Here is an 18,274-nt window from a genome sequence, read left to right on the forward strand (position 1 = left end):
ACGCTACTAACTGGAAGAAAATATCACAGGCCCAAACTGTATCTTGACGGAAAACAGCCTTTACAACGCAACTTTTACAACGCACTACCATTACAACAAAACTTTTACAACGCAACATCCATTACAACGCATGCATTTACAACGCAACCATTACAACGCATGACACTACAACGCACACCACTACAACGCATGTCATTACAACTCAGTCATTACAACGCATACCATTACAACGCATAACATTACCATCCAACACTTACCCTACTGTTGAACCCCCTGGAGTTAGAATAGCAATTTCTACCCCTACACTATCCAACACTTACCCTACTGTTACACCCCCTGGAGTTAGAATAGTAAATTTTACCCCTACACTATCCAAAACTTACCAAACATGCAATGTAATGTAATGCGTTGTAATGGTATGCGTTGTAAAGGTAGTGTGCGTTGTAATGGAATGCGTTGTAAATGTAGTTTTTAAAATTTCATTGTAATGGCATGCGTTGTAATGGAATGCGTTGTAATGGATGTTGCGTTGTAAAAAATGTGTTGTAAAGGTGTGCGTTGTAAAAGTGTGCGTTGTAACGTTATACATCCATCTTGACACCATATGGAATAAAATTGTGTTTTTTTCAGTATAGATTCCATCTGTGGGCATATTAAAAGAAACTACACAAACTCTGCATAACTGGTACATTTGGATTGAAAAAAGTTTAGGGAGACTACACAATTCAGGTTCATTCGGGAGAAGCATTGTTTAAGTTTTTGTAATAAACTGAAACAAACAAGTTAGTGCTTCCGAAAGAGGTGCTTGTTCACATAGACAGTACTGCTTGCAGATACACTTCAGCGGTTTGATTCGAACAAAAATGGACTTGTACGTGTGCTCCTTTTATCAGCACAGGAACTTTTTCTTTTTCTAATAGCAGTACACTTGTTTTACATTTTGGTGCCTATACTCACACAAACAACATGCACACACCTGAATCAATCACTCAATTGTTTCGTGTGATATGAGCAGCTGCACTGTACTCGCCAGCCACACAGCACACCCCGTGATTAAATACTGCCTGGGGTCAGGGATAGGAGGGCTGTGTTAGCAACACACAGGCCATGGATCTTTTGATGCCTACCGACTTGGTGAGTCGGGCAAGCTCTTGCTTCAAAAAGGGACGGGACAGGCCCCGGCTCACAGAAGATGACAGCTAGAAGAAAGGCGCTGCTTTGACGCCTGCGTGCGCGGCTAGGAAAATCAAAACTGCTGCCGGCCTGTGTCTGCCGCTTGCAAATCAGACCCAGCATGGTCACAGGCAGATAATGCGCCACGCTTGCTGCAGCAGCAGTACTAGAATAATACGTCACACACTCTGCTAACATTACTATTTGAGTCATTGTGTTAATTTGACTAGTGGCTGGTAAACTTACAGCGATCTTTCTGCCCTTAATCTTCTGCCCCCATGCTGAGGAATCGTGACTCTAACTCTGCACTGGTGACGACCGGCCCTCATCCTCTCACCGCGCTCAGTTGACTGACTGCATGTTGCCTTGAGTCGCCCCGCCCGGGCTCCCGGAAATAATTCGCTGGCGGGCGGCGTCATGACCATTTAGTTCATGGCCTGATCCCACAGCGCGATATGGGCCCAGCTGGGCAGGTCTTAGAGAGGTGCGAATAGTAGTGTGCTGGAGGGCGAGCACCATGATTTTCCGGCCGCCTGCAAACCAGTGAGCAGCCTGGCCAGTCCGCTCCAGAGTAATTCTTCCTCGCAACATTTAATTTGTGCTCTCTGGAAGCAGGACGTGACGTCAGGTGTCCTCCTGAGACTTGAGAGAGCACAAATCTGAAAAATGTAGAAGTGCACCATATTTACAAGCACGTTGTATTAGTCTAATAGATAATATACAGGAGTGTCAAACTTATATAGAGAAAATATATTCATGAGTGTTTAATTAGAATAGAGATACATATATCAGTGTGAAAAACTAATGTAGAGATGTAGAAATGTTAGAATGATGTTGGAGTCTCACGTTATGGGGCTGTGTGAAAAAGAAATGTAATTCTGCAAACCATGGAAATGTGTAGGCCACATGGCATTTCACAAGAAACGAAAGATGCTGCTACACTTTTAAGTAACTTGGATTCTAATGTCATTTTACTATAGAGTACTGTTAATCATAGAATTGAAATAATGTTTTAAATAGATGTGTTACATTATAGTAATGTGTGTTAGTTAGAATATTGTTTAAACAAAGAAATTAAATGTGCATATTGCAGAGGCCCGGTTCATGTAATTCTAAGTAGGCCTGAATAGATAAAGTCGCTTCTTTGATCTGCATGTGCTCGTTAAGGAGAGGTCGCACAGAGCACGAATGTAAAGCCTGTCCAAAAATAGTTTACGACCTAAGATATGGTGGAGGCCGGAATTTGGGGCCTACCGAGAAAGTGTCTGTTCGCAGGTGCGAGGGGGGACTTAATCAGAAATGATGAATAGACTTTTGTTCAGAGACGCCAGGCACAGGCCTGTAGGAGTCTTCAGGAATTTTAGGGGGTACCGCCTGGTCGGAGAGAAGCCTGGGAAGCAAGGTCAACTTTAATGAAGGGTCCCGAGGAGCACCAGCATGGAATTTGCCGCCAGAAACTACACCACGTGAGAGGCGTCTCCAGGGGCGTTCCTATTGGAAATGTGATTTTGTATTAGGGACAGCACCCCGGGGTGGAGCTAGAGCAGATGATCTGAGGAACCTAAGAGAGCGGATGGGTAGGCAGATAGGGAACTGCAAGACTTCGACTTTGAGACATAGACTAAGGGAAGTGTGTGATCTTCTTTGGAAGTCACCACTGCTGACACCTTTTTAGGTAAAGATCTTGTTAAGTAGGGATGTCACTTAGTCCAGTGTAGGGACAGCCTAACCTGAACTTTTCCTTTCTGTAAATGACTCTCAAGTTGCAACTCATAGCGATTCTTGCAACTCTCATGGTATTTGAGATATTTTTGATAATTTCCTTTTGCCGATTAAGAGCATTCAGAGAATATCTTTTTATATTGATACCTGTATACCTGTATATCTTTTGAATCTTATGTTATGTTATGTTATGTTATGTTACACATTTTTGTATTGCGCACAGCTGCCCCAGCTAAGGGGCGTCCTGGCGCATGGCAGGAAATATGCAGCACCTACCGGGAACACAACAGATAAAATGAAGAAAATTTATTAAAAGAGAAAAGTTTTTAAAGCTTTACGAAAAGCTAGCAGATCGTCAAGTAACCGCAGTTCAACTGGGAGGGCATTCCAAAGCACAGCTGCTCTGACCCGGAAGGATCGGCCACCAATCCGACACAGCCTGTATCGAGGGATCACGACAAGAGCTTGGCCCCCAGATCTCAAAGTGCGGGTAGGAACATACCAGGACAGAAGATCCGCAAGAATTTGCGGACCTCCTCCCCTCAAGATCTTGAACGCCAGACACAGCACTTTAAACTGGATACGTGACTTAATAGGCAGCCAGTGCAGCGATCTCAGAGTGCCCGAGACGGAACTCGTTCGAGGTAAGCCGACAATGGCTCTCGCCGCGGCATTCTGCACGCGTTGGAGGCGGGTGATCTCAGCCACATTGGTCCCTACCAGGAGAGAGCTAGCATAGTCCAGGCGAGATAACACAGTAGCCTGGACTATCAGCTGCCTGGTACCATGGTCAAAGAACTTCAGAATGGGACGCAACGACCGCAAGATGCCAAAACAGCAGGCCGCGCTTTTCTTCGAATGGCCCACAAAACTAAGAGCAGGGTCCATCCATACTCCCAAATTCTTTAGTTCAGTGACCGGACAGGGGACCGGGCCCAGTTCAGCGGGCCACCACCTGTCACCCCACAGATCCGCCCCCCTACCGACGATCATGATCTCTGTTTTCTTAGCGTTGAGCTGGAGACAGTTGTTCTTCATCCAGCTTGCCACCGCCCTTAGTCCACTCTGGAACCTGGGGGCATCCCGGTCCGCATCTCCGCTGAGCGTAACCGCTAGCTGAGTGTCGTCAGCATATGAGACCAGGGTCATGTCCCATTGCTTGACGACCTTAGCCAGATGTAGATGTTTTGGACCTTATCCTGAAAAAACACCGCAAGGGCCTCACAGTGAGCGATGGAGCCAGTCGTCGGAGCACAGGGACGTTTAGCTAAAAGATCCTTCATCAATTTAAAAATGGTTTTAGAGGGGTTGGAGCTGTTGCCAACTTCGGCAGCGTAGTAAATTGCCCGAGCTCGGCAAACAGCCCGATGATAAAATTTGACGGAGGCGAGATAAATAGCTTTTTTCCCAATATCGTACGCCTTCCGCCAAGCCCTCTCTGCTCGCCTACAAGTACCCTTGAGTGCACGCAAGGCGCCATCGTACCACGGACTAGAATCCCTAGAACTGATCTTACAGGCGGTAAGAGGAATAAGGGCGTCAAGCGCCTTGGAGACCCAAGCGCAGAACCCATCGTAACCTGCATCAACAGTCACAGGAGGATCTGCTGGCTCTGCGGCGAGGACACGGTGAAAGTCCTCCAGCCGTAATTTACTCCAATGCCGCCTTACGACCAGTTTTGCAGGGGGGATAATAATCCTTCCCGGCAAGGGGGTACTGATGGCAACCAGAGAATGGTATGTCCAGCCAAGGGGTGAGACGGCAGTGACAGAAGCATCTGCCAAGTTGGTAAAGAAAGGATCTAACGTATGACCACCGGTGTGAGTGGACTGTTGGACCAATTGCACCAGCTGAAGGGCCTCCAAGTCAGCAAGAATGCCACTGACCGTAGTGATGTTAGGTTTATCGAAATGTAGGTTAAGGTCCCCCAAGATAGAAAAATTGGGACAGCCTACCACCAAGGAGCTAACCACATCGGGAAAGGCAGCTCTAAACGCCACTTCGCTCCCTGGGGGACGATAAACCCCCATCCCCGAGAGTGAAAAATGTGGGGTGACAAGAATCTTAAACACCGCACTTTCACAACCCGCGATGGTCAGGGCCGACCAGCTGCAGGTAAAGCTGGATCGGATAGCAAGAGCAATACCCCCTCCCCTGGTAGATCGATTAAGGGTAAAGACCGAATAGTCAGAGGGGAATGCCAGATTGATAATGGCCGCGTCGTCATCCTTCAGCCACGTCTCTGTGATGGCCACGATGTCCGGGGCTTCTTCCTGTAACAGGTCATACACGGCCTGATAATGTAACACCAGAGACCTGGCATTGAGACTGAAGATGCGGAGGGCATGCTCAGGGTGATTGCTGCAGAGATCCGCCACCGGGTTAGTATGTAAAATGGAGGTGGGATGATCCAAGGTCCACCGGCAGCAGGCACAAAGGTAGGGGCCAGCTAAAGGATGAATAGGGGGAAGGCTACAACTACCAGTCCGTCGAGCCAAGTCCCGCAGATTTTCACTGGAATACACCAACATGGCTGAGATAGGCAGCCCACACACCGCACAAACGGGGCCTGGCCCGAGTCCTGCGCGTTCGAGGCGCGGACGGGCGCAGACGGGCAGGACTCAGGCACGACTCCGGCTAAGCGACGGCGTCCCACTGCGCGATCCCGCTGCGCGGAGAGGACGACTCTAAATAGGCGTTCCCGGGACCCGAGCGAGCGTCAGTACGCTCCAAGATGGCGCCCGCAAAAAGCGCCAAAGCCCAATCCAAGATGGCGCCTGAATCCGAGGAGCTGGACCACCCTCGGAACCCGGACCCGCCAAAGCGGCGGTGAGTTATACTTTTAAATGCGGTAAGAGGGAGGTGGGACCCCTTTCCCCAGGTCGAACAGGGAGCAAAGAAAAGAAAAAATAAACACTGGCAAAACGCCAACAAAATAAGAAGTTAAAAACCACAGCGCTTAAAGCAGCGCGCTAAAACCAAAAGGTAGCAGCAGTACCTGACCGCCGTCAAAGTAGCCGAGTCCGCCTTAAATAGGCGTTCCCTGGACCCGAGCGAGCGTCAGTACGCTCCAAGATGGCGCCTGCAAAAAGCGCCAAAGCCCAATCCAAGATGGCGCCTGAATCCGAGGAGCTGGACCACCCTCGGAACCCGGACCCGCCAAAGCGGCGGTGAGTTATACTTTTAAATGCGGTAAGAGGGAGGTGGGACCCCTTTCCCCAGGTCGAACAGGGAGCAAAGAAAAGAAAAAATAAACGCTGGCAAAACGCCAACAAAATAAGAAGTTAAAAACCACAGCGCTTAAAGCAGCGCGCTAAAACCAAAAGGTAGCAGCAGTACCTGACTATTTTGAGATGACTATTTTGAGATGTTTGTATCTCCAGATACTTTTGGCTTTACAATAAACTTTTAAACCTTTTCTGGTAGTAAGTGGTTCTTTAGAGTGGTGTACGTTCTTTCTTGATTAACCTAGAAGTGGATTGCCTTTTACTCAATGACAGGTACCAACGATTCAGTCGACCTGAGCTGGGATCTGGTAAGGTAACAATAGACCAGAAATCCCGCGTCAGCAGTTGGTAGCAGAGGATGGTTATCTTCTTGAGGAAGGTAATCTAGGCTAGGTTAGTTTACCCCAAGGTCCCTAGAGTTCGAGAGGTGGCCTGCCGAAGAAGGCACTGACGGAGAGAGAAAAGCAGCAGTATCGGACGAGAGTGAGTATAAAAAGGGTCATGCGTGAACAGATTGCGGTGTTTTGTGTTGTATTTGTATTGTAATGTCATGCGGAGTTGAATGCCTGTAGTGTGATTGTGAGAAGGTTGTGAGCGCGCGCAACCTGGTAAAATCTTAAGTTCGGGGTAGAGCTTAAGTGGTTCGGGTGTATCGAACATCCAGAGTAATTGTCGACCAGAGTAAGGAGGTCATGAGGTACCATTGACCGCCGCAGGACCGAGATAGGGGGAACGCAAGAGTGTATGTGTGAGTAACGGACGCAGGTCGAAAGTTACTGTGTGTAAGTAACCTATCAGAGAAGGCGATTGTCTGGACGTAAACGGAAAGACATTTCGTCAGTTAAGGTGACAATTACAGATAGACTGTGGGCGTACAGTCAAAGAAAAGTGATCGCTTGGACGGAAGTAATCATTTTTCGGAGTATGAATGGGACGTGCATGACCGCGGAGACGAGCTGAGAAAGGAGGGGAACTGCTGCGAAGGGGGACGAGTGACGTCAGCGAGAGTCGCGCTGAGATAGGCCGGTTAGTGAGAAGCCGTGCCGTGATAGGGCGGTTGGTGTGACGTCAGTGAAAAGCCGCGTTCTGATAGGGCAGTTAGCAAGAACCGTGCTGAGATTGGTGGATTGTCATCAGGAAGTAAACAGACGCGGAGAAAAATTGAAATTTTGTAGGTTTTGAACATGAAGTGTTTTAAATGTTTGACAGGGATTTTTAAGAGAAAAAGAAGGAACTCTTATTACGGGGAAGAGGCACCGCCAGAGGGTACACCAGCTTACTATATGGCAGCGAATGTTGGCTTGCATACAATACTATGGATTAGTGAATGGAATAAGATTTCGGAAGGGAATGAGGAACTGATGTTTCCTAAGTATGGAACGTTCAAATTAGAGGCGTTACATCGGCTGAAATCAATTATGTCCTCATCGAATCCTCCGCCTAGACCAACACAGTTTGAGGCCCTTAATGCGTGGCTTAGGGCGGCACACGACAGAAATCTGAACAGGCACCAAGAAAGGTTGAAGCGATCAGTAAGGGCAGTGCGAGATGCCCAATGGGATGCGGACGCCAAGAGATGGAGGGTACAGGCTATTGAGGTGGATAAGTTATACCCAGTGAGGGAGGTGACAGGAGAACAGAGGCTCATGGAAGAGGATGAGGAGAGCGAGTCGGAGGACAACTTGATAAATAGGTTGCTGATAGATAGACCGCCTCCGAACGTTGGGAGAATGAAAGATAGGGGACTCGCAAGGGATGATGGGCCTGCCATAGAGGGGTATGTACCACTCCCTGTATCAGAGTGGACACCTACCAAAGGTGAGGAGACACCTCAACATAGTACAGTACCGAGAGTAGTCGGAAGGTTTGTGGTGCAGAAGGTACCAGAAACAGAGAGGGTTGAGTCCTATGGGTTGCTAGACGCTCTACAAGTACCCGTTACCATAGGTCCTATAGTATCGATATACAACCACGAGAGAGACAGAGAGGAAGAACAGATGAGGTTAGATAGAGAGAGAGCTGAAATGGAAAGGAGAAATAACACGACAAATGCCTGGAAGCAATTGCCAGGACCAGTGACGTGGAGCACCCCATTTGATTCAGCAGAGGGTCCCGCAGCAGAACAGGGGGGCCAGAGAGGACCGATGGACCTGAGGGGACCACGGCCGAAATCCTTTAGGGAGTTGAGAGCTGACTTGAGAGAATGGGATGGGACCACAGAAGCACCAGCCCAAAGGTCAAGAACAGAGGCTGATTGGGGAAGTCGAGGCAATGGAACATTGTCTCACTGCGGGGCTAGCGCCAGTAGTCAGGAGTGGGATGTTAACAGTCCGGAGAGTAGAGGAGTTATACGTCATACTGACGGTGTAAATGAGCAAGAGAGACGTGAGAGAAGTACAGGATGTGGAGAGACGTCCCGTCTCACAACCAGTGAGGGAGACAGAAGGACACAAGAATACAGGGATAGGTTTAGATGTACTCACCATGCACCTAATGAGAATGTACAGCATTGGAGTCGTGGGAGCATGGGGAACAGTGAAGGATCTTGCCATGGGGTGAGAGATCAGAGACCACCGGCAAATGATGAAGAAAGGGGGAATAACGGAATGTCTTACCATGCATCTAGGGAAACCATGCAGAATGGGACATGTGGGATTATGAGAAATGGGAAAGTGTTTCACCATACACCCAGAGAGTATGGAACTGCATGGGACCTGGAGAGATGGGAACATGGGAGGACTCCCCATACCTCGCCTGAGCCTAGACGTAGGACTCGGAGCTGGGATGGGAGAGATGTGAATGGACCCCCTAGAGCTAGCATACTGAAAGCTGCAGTAAAGGCCAAAAGACTTGATGTCACTAGCTTAAAATCTGACCTGGATGAGATAATAGATGGGACGTTGCCTTTAGAAAGGATTGACCTGTACGAACAAGATGAGTTACTGTTTATAGCAAAAGATATTACCCGAAAGGCAAGAGCAATACATGAGAAACTGTCTGGACTGGCAGACAAGTATATGGTAGACTTGTCCAGAACAAGGACATTACAGAGTAACCATAGGTTGCAGTATTCAGACCAAGACTTAGACGAGAAGAGAACTACAGGATTAAAAACACACATAAGGGAGCTGATAACAGGAATAAGAGCGTGGAGAGATCTGGACAAATGGGAAGAGAGGTGGTCCAAAAAGGGTACTGTCAGGCGGAGCACGAGTGTGATGTCTCCGGAAGGAAGGGTAATGCAGATGGAGGCATTTCCTTTGAGAGAAATATCAAATGGGAACTATGTACATGTGCCCTGGAGTAGGGGAGATTTGGCTGCATTTACCAATTCATTCCCGAAGTTAAGGGACAATCCCGTTGAGTGGTACAAGCAGGTAGAAAGGTTTGTGAAAATCTCCAAGGTATTGTGGATTGATTTGAACACTTTGTTTGACATTGTGGTGCCAGGAGATTTGTGGACAGCATGCAAGACTAGTGTCGAGTGGCCAACTGTAGAACCAGAAAGGAATGCTGCTACAAATGGACCGTCTGAAACTGTAATGTTGAAATATGAAAGAGTAATCACTTGGTTGAAGGAAAAGGTCCCACCACAAGACATAGATTGGGTAAAAATAGACCGAACAAGACAGGAACCCAAGGAGACAGTTCATGAGTTTTATGAGAGATTGCTGAAAACATTCAAACAATACAGTGGACTCGATGTAATGGATCCTAAGGATATAGGACAGTTTGTGTCAAAGTTTGTTTTGGGATTGAGACCTGATATTTGTTTGATGATTCAGCAACATTTGATTTGTTGGCAAAACAGACCATTAGATGAGATTTTGAGGTATGCCAGGTACTGCAGTGACGAAATAGATTCCAAAGCAAAGAAGCTAAAAGAGAAGCTGATGGTAGTACAGATGCAGTCAGCTGGAAAGGGTGGACAGCGCCAACAGGGAACCGGGACAATGGGACGAAAACCAAATGGACAGAATAGAGACAGCGAGGAAAACCCGAGACCTAGAATAGACCTTGCTACATTGAAGAAAACGGCAAAGTGCCACCAGTGTCATCAGGTGGGACATTGGAGACGCGAGTGTCCCTATAACCCTGAAAACGGGGAACTAGAAGTAGAGGAGGAGGTTCCAGAGGTTCCAGTTCATGGGGTGCCAGTGCCGAGAATCAAGGTGGCCAAAGGGGGGACTTCGGCTCCACGAGCTCAGTTTCCGCAGCCACCAAAGATTTCGACAGGGGGAAAGGTTTTTAGACAAATGCCTCTTTTCGTAGATGAGGAAAAATTTTACTACATTGATCCCTTGACGGGACAACGTGTAAGCAAAGAAGAGGACTGCACCCTCGGGGCAGTTCTGGAAGTGGATCAAAGAGGACCATTTGTAGAGGCAGAAGTGGCAGGGTGTCCCACAACATTCTTGGTGGATACCGGAGCTACTCGATCAACTTTGAGATCAGCAGTGGTTCCCGATCTACCAATGTCGGGGGAAACAATTCAGGTAGTAGGAGTTGCAAACAAGAGAATGACTAGCCCTTTGACGGAACCAGTGTCAGTGAAAATCGGAAACTACACGAATGAACATCAGTTTGTGGTGTGCGATTCTAGTCCTGTGTGTCTGTTAGGAAGGGACTTATTGTGCAAACTGAACTGTACTATATACTGCACACCACAGGGAGTAGAGGTAGAAACGACAGATGATGATGCTACCTTCAAAATTGTGAATTCAAGAACATGCATAGAACTGTATCCCACTCTAACTGTGGAGGACCTTCCTTGGGACTTACGTGAGGCAGTATCATCAGAAGTATGGGATTTTACAGGAGAAGAGATAGGGTTGGTCAAAGGGGTGAAGATCATAGTGAAACCAAATGTTGATTATCCAAGAACGCCACAATACAAGCTGTCTCAAGAGACGATTGCAGGAATAAAACCTGTGATCGACTCTATGATTAAACAGGGAATACGTGGGAAGTCCATGCAACTCCCCGATTATGGGTTTGCAGAAACCTAGTGGGAAATTTAGGATAGTACAGGACCTTCGAAAAATTAATTACATTGTTGTTTCATGTTGTCCAGTGGTACCGAATCCATCAGTGATACTGTTTCAGATACCATTCCAAGCTGAGTGGTTCACAGTGATAGATCGTTGTCAGGCTTTCTTTTCAATCCCATTAGACGAAGAGAGCCAGTATCTCTTCGCTTTTAAAATGGAGAGTCGCGTCTTAACATGGTGTAGAATCCCACAAGGATTCACAGATAGCCCTTCAATCTTCAACCAGCTGTTGAAAAAGAACCTTGAAAGTCTGGTACTGCCCCAGAATTCGGTTCTGGTCCAGTACATAGACGACCTACTTGTTGCGTCAGGAACAGAAGAGGCTTGTAAGACAGATACCATCGCCTTGCTGAACCATTTAGATGAAAATGGACACAAGGTATCTCCGAGCAAATTGCAGTACTGTCTGACAGAAGTACAGTACTTGGGTCACCGGATAGAAAAAGGAAAGCGCAAGGTGTCACCAGATAGAATAGAGGCAATCATGAAGATGAACTCGCCTACAACACAGAGAGAAGTCAGGATGTTTCTAGGAATGGTTGGTTATTGCCGACAGTGGATAGCTAACTTTTCACTGAAAGCAAAACCCTTACAGAAACTGACGCACAAGGAGGTGAGCGATCCGGTACCATGGGACAATGAGTGCTTGATGGCGTTCCTACAGCTGAGAGATGACTTGTGTCGTGCTCCGGCTTTGGGGATGCCGGACTATGAGAGGCCATTTTCCCTCTATTGCTGCGAAAGGGAGGGCTGTGCTTTGTCAGTTTTAGTGCAAGTCCATGGAAATGCCCGTAGACCAGTTGCTTACTTTTCGGCTACCTTAGATCCAGTAGCCGCAGCGTTGCCCGGATGTCTCAAATCCGTTGCTGCAACAGGTGTCAGCATTGAGCGTTGTGAAAGCATAGTGATGGGACACCAGTTAGTGGTGTATGTACCTCATTCTGTGGAACTTTTGATGACCAGGACCAAGACCCAGCACTTGACTAACAGTAGGCTCACGCGCTATGAGCAAGTTATTCTTGCTGCGGAGAACGTGACCCTTAAGAGGTGCTCTGTCTTGAATCCTGCTACACTGATGCCACTCCCTAATGCCATAGAAAGCGAAGACTGTGAAGATCACGATTGCCTTGATGTGACTGAACTATGCACAAAGCCAAGACCAGATATTGTGGATGAACCATTGATCGACCCCGATGAAATTTACTTTGTCGATGGTTCATGTTTAAGAGACGATACTGGTCGGTTGAGAGCAGCTTATGCTGTTTGCACCATTACTGGAGTTGTGGAAGCCGCTTGCCTGGAAGGAGTACACTCCGCACAGGTAGCAGAAATCGTTGCATTGACACGTGCCTGTACAGCAGGCAAGAAAATTAGAGTCACCATATATACTGATAGCCAATATGGTTTCGGTGTAGTTCATGATTTCGGGCAATTGTGGTCTCAGAGGGGTTACATGACCTCCTCTGGTTTGCCAATCAGAAATGGAGAATTTGTGCGGCTGTTGTTAGAAGCATTACAGGGTCCAGCTGCAATTGCGGTTGTGAAATGTGTAGCTCATACGAAAAATACAGATTTTGTGTCACAAGGAAATAGATATGCAGACGAAGTTGCCCGCTATTGTGCGGAGCATGGTTATTCTTTCACGGAGGTGGAAGTAGGTGGGGCTCAGGAAAGGACAGAATTAAGCATGATGTTAGAAACGGTCGACACTTGGGAAGATTTGAAACAAATGCAAGACAATGCACCTGAATCTGAGAAGCAGGCATGGGAAACAGCATCGTGTGTGAGAAGCGAAATGGACTTTTGGGTTTCAGCAGATGGGAGGGCAGTGTTACCTGAGGAGTTAGCGAGCCCAATGGCACGACAGATACATGGTCCAGTGCATTTAGGAAGAGATGCCATGTTGAGGGTGTTTAGGCAGACTTGGTATTGCCCAAAATTTAGGATTGCAGCAGAAGCAGTGTGTAAGCGATGTGTTACCTGTCAGCAGTTGAACATAGGGAAAAGAACACCAGTTACACAGAGCCACATTGGGAGGTCTGGGGGGCCTTTCAACAGAATGCAATTGGATGTTATTGAAATGCCAAAAGTCAACCGCCTTAGGTATGTTCTGGTGGTAGTATGCATATTTTCTAGATAGGTTGAAGCATACCCTACACGCAGGTGCGATACACTCACAGTAGCAAAGTTGTTGCTTAGAGAGTTGATACCGCCCTTCGGGGTGCCTGCCTCTCTGGAATCGGACAGAGGGACACATTTTAACAGCGAAGTTGTGAAGATGCTTTGGTCTGCATTGAACATTGATCAGAAATTGCATTGTAGCTATCGACCAGAGGCTTCAGGTATCGTGGAGCAGATAAATGGGACATTGAAATGTCGAATGGCTAAAGTGTGTTCATCAACTTCCTTAAGTTGGCCTGATGCTCTTCATTTGATCCTTATGAGCATGCGTAGCACACCCGACAGGAGGACAGGTCTCTCTCCACACGAGGTGCTGATGGGGAGGGCAATGAGACTTCCAACTGTCCCAACAACTGCATTACTGAACATTACAGATGACCTGATCCTGGATTATTGCAAGGGGTTGTCTGACGCCATTCATTCTGTGTCTCTTCAGGTACAGGCCGCAGAAGTTCCACCTTCAAGAAATCAGTGCCACGACCTGTGCCCAGGAGACTGGGTGCTGGTGAAGAAGCACGTCCGGAAGAACTGCTTGGACGTGCGCTGGAAGGGTCCTTACCAGATAATCTTAACGACGAACACTGCCGTGAAGAGGGCTGCCAAATTGGATCCACGCTTCCCATACTCGAAGAGTTCCAGCACCTCTTGAAGAAACAGCTCCTCTCACAGACGAAAATCCAGTAGTGGAAGAAGGGTCACAAGAGGGGATCGGTCAAGCTGTGGGGGTGTCTGAAGAAGTTGGGAGTGTCACAGAAGACGAAGAAAAGCAGGACGGCAGTGAAACCGAAGTTGCCACTGAAGGAGAAAGCTGTTGTGAAACCAACTCAGAGACAGAACAAATCCAGAGTGATCAAGAACCGAGTAAACGGACAAGAGATAGGAGAACAAGGCGTGGAGCAGCTACCTGGCCTGAAAGAAAAAGGAGGCCAAGCTTGAAGCTAGCTCGAGAGGAAACTCTTGCTCCTATATCCGAAGACTCAGATCCAGAAGAAAGTGCACAAGGACAAAAGCCGGAAGGTCCGAGAAGGTCAAGGAGGGTGCGAGTGCCTTGCAGAAGATACGCTACTCCCGAGTGGACCTACCTCGCTACAGATGTCCTCAGCGGGACGCAGAACTGGGAGGGTGAAGAAAGTGACCCTGACCAGAACTGACCCCTTCATAACAGTGGAAGTAGAGTTGGTGGTACCAGGAGTGGAGGTCGAGAGACTGCTGACACTTAACATCGTCTATCCTCCTCTTCTGAGCGGAATAAGAAAGTTGATCCTAGAGACAGTTGAATTTCCATGTTGTTGTTCAAGGTGTCCAATACTTGAGGGAATCCTTCTTCGTATGGAAATATTCGAGCAAGTGATGGAACTTCTTGGAACACGCATAGTTTCGGATTATTAAAGACTTTGCAAAGAACTTTGTAAATACAGATTGAGAGATAACCTAGTGCCAAGAAGAAGAAGAAGAAATTAGGGATTTCCATTTTAGAGGATGGAGAAGGACTAAGGTTGCCTGTTGCTACAGAACTCAGAGACTGTTTTGCGGAGGGGATTTTTCAGCTTCCAGGCGTGGTTCGAAAGATTGGAGAAGCAAAGAAAAGAGACTTGTACTGTGAAAGAAAATAGAACTGCACTGTTTTGAGACCATGGAGGCTGGCAACCCGAACCGCAGGGCAAAATGCATAATAGGCACACTTTTAGTGGTAGTGATTTCTCTTATAGTTTTAGTGGTTACTGTATCATATGTAGTAGGACATGAAAATGATGTGAAAGCAGAAAAAGAAGCAAAAAGTGCATCAACACAGAAGCCTCCTACGATTGGCAAACAGGGGGAAAACACAGAGAAGGAGAAAGCTTTGTTAGATGCTGAAATAAAAAGATTACATGCAGATGAATCACAGGGGAATTTTAAAACAAATGCTTATGCCAAATTGCTTTATGAATATATTGATGTCATGGAGGCGAAGAACTGCTACGTCTGTATGCAGTTGCCAGCCTCTGTAGATGAAGGCATCAGATATCACCATTTTCCATTGACTTATGGAATATCATGTAGTTTATTGCTGAGCATATTTTATGAACGTGAGGGGTTTGAGTATTACTTCTCGAACTTCGATTCGGTATTGCCAGAGGTGCCGAATTATAAACACCTAAATAAGTGGGATTATTATAAGTGTGAAGACAGGTTACAGAAGTTTTTCCTTCCATGGAGAACTTTAGATACTTCACATGCCCGAAGAAATAATTTGACTTGTAAAGTATCCGAAATTGAGAAAAAGTTTATAGGGCAGGTGGATGATCGATATAGAAGACAAAAGATCCTAAAAGCTTCAGGACAATGGAAAACCAGATTGGACCAAGGAAGAAAGAGAACACCAAAGAAAGGGTAGCAGTGGTCCAATAGCTTTAGACCGAGAGAAAAGGGGAAAGCTATGTATACACAGAAGTCGAACATATTATGAGAATGTGTTTGTGGGAGAAGTCAGTTGTGAACATGCTTTCCAGTTAGAGTACTATTCTAAGGATTTCCTGAAGGAAAGGCAGGCGATCCCGAATGTGTATTTTGTTTGTGGAAGAAATGCATACGTGAAACTACCAGATAATTGGTATGGATCATGTTATTTAGCTATAGTCTTCCCCAAAATTTACCATGCTGAGGACTTAGAAACCAAAAAGAGGGGAAAACAAACTAGGAGAAGGAGGGGTGTAAGCGCTGAGGAGGTAGTTGGAGATGTATTTGGTGCTATGTTCCCTATTTTGGGAATAGCACTAAATGATGTTAAGATAAGGAGATTGGCAACAGTTGTAGATAGACTATCCGCCAGTACTGCTAGATCTTTAATGCTGGTGGAGGGAGAGATGCAATCGATAAGGTCAATGGTTCTTCAAAACCGACTTGCTCTAGACGTTCTGTTAGCCAAAGAGGGCGGAGTCTGTAAAGCTTTGAAGGTCCAGGAATGTTGCACTTACATTCCAGACAATTCAAAACCTCTAGAAAAGTACATTCGAAATATTACTGAAATACACCATGAGATAGAAGATTTGACTAAGGTAACAGTGTGGGAAAAAGTAGGTCAAGGAATGGGTAAAGTTGGAGGTTGGTTTGCCAACCTGGGAAAGAATATCATTTGGTACATATTGAAACCTATCATCATAATGGTGATTTGCATAATCACTTTGTGGGGATTGGTGAGACTGTACAAGTGGTATCGAGCAAACAAATTGCAGAGATCCATGCGAGAGCAGGGGAGGAAACTAGCTGCGATGCAGGAAAATCAGTACAGGAGTCTGAGGGCTCTAGAGGAGATGAAACGAGGGAAGGTTGCAACGACTTCAGTTTGATACTCTATACCTTAGAGAGGGTGTTGTGATGATGATGACTACTGTAAGTCATCAAAGGGGGGATTGAGAGAGCACAAATCTGAAAAATGTAGAAGTGCACCATATTTACAAGCACGTTGTATTAGTCTAATAGATAATATACAGGAGTGTCAAACTTATATAGAGAAAATATATTCATGAGTGTTTAATTAGAATAGAGATACATATATCAGTGTGAAAAACTAATGTAGAGATGTAGAAATGTTAGAATGATGTTGGAGTCTCACGTTATGGGGCTGTGTGAAAAAGAAATGTAATTCTGCAAACCATGGAAATGTGTAGGCCACATGGCATTTCACAAGAAACGAAAGATGCTGCTACACTTTTAAGTAACTTGGATTCTAATGTCATTTTACTATAGAGTACTGTTAATCATAGAATTGAAATAATGTTTTTAATAGATGTGTTACATTATAGTAATGTGTGTTAGTTAGAATATTGTTTAAACAAAGAAATTATATGTGCATATTGCAGAGGCCCGGTTCATGTAATTCTAAGTAGGCCTGAATAGATAAAGTCGCTTCTTTGATCTGCATGTGCTCGTTAAGGAGAGGTCGCACAGAGCACGAATGTAAAGCCTGTCCAAAAATAGTTTACGACCTAAGATATGGTGGAGGCCGTAATTTGGGGCCTACCGAGAAAGTGTCTGTTCGCAGGTGCGAGGGGGGACTTAATCAGAAATGATGAATAGACTTTTGTTCAGAGACGCCAGGCACAGGCCTGTAGGAGTCTTCAGGAATTTTAGGGGGTACCGCCTGGTCGGAGAGAAGCCTGGGAAGCAAGGTCAATTTTAATGAAGGGTCCCGAGGAGCACCAGCATGGAATTTGCCGCCAGAAACTACACCACGTGAGAGGCGTCTCCAGGGGCGTTCCTATTGGAAATGTGATTTTGTATTAGGGACAGCACCCCAGGGTGGAGCTAGAGCAGATGATCTGAGGAACCTAAGAGAGCGGATGGGTAGGCAGGTAGGGAACTGCAAGACTTCGACTTTGAGACATAGACTAAGGGAAGTGTGTGATCTTCTTTGGAAGTCACCACTGCTGACACCTTTTTAGGTAAAGATCTTGTTAAGTAGGGATGTCACTTAGTCCAGTGTAGGGACAGCCTAACCTGAACTTTTCCTTTCTGTAAATGACTCTCAAGTTGCAACTCATAGCGATTCTTGCAACTCTCATGGTATTTGAGATATTTTTGATAATTTCCTTTTGCCGATTAAGAGCATTCAGAGAATATCTTTTTATATTGATACCTGTATATCTTTTGAATCTTATTTTGAGATGTTTGTATCTCCAGATACTTTTGGCTTTACAATAAACTTTGAAACCTTTTCTGGTGGTAAGTGGTTCTTTAGAGTGGTGTACGTTCTTTCTTGATTAACCTAGAAGTGGATTGCCTTTTACTCAATGACAGGTACCAACGATTCAGTCGACCTGAGCTGGGATCTGGTAAGGTAACAATAGACCAGAAATCCCGCGTCAGCAGACTCAGACTGTGTCAATCACTGCACCTGGGCCGGCCTCATTGACATGATCAGCCTGTCCAATGACTGGG

This window comes from Lissotriton helveticus, chromosome 9 (genome assembly GCF_964261635.1).
Source record: "Lissotriton helveticus chromosome 9, aLisHel1.1, whole genome shotgun sequence".
Taxonomy (NCBI): domain Eukaryota; kingdom Metazoa; phylum Chordata; class Amphibia; order Caudata; family Salamandridae; genus Lissotriton; species Lissotriton helveticus.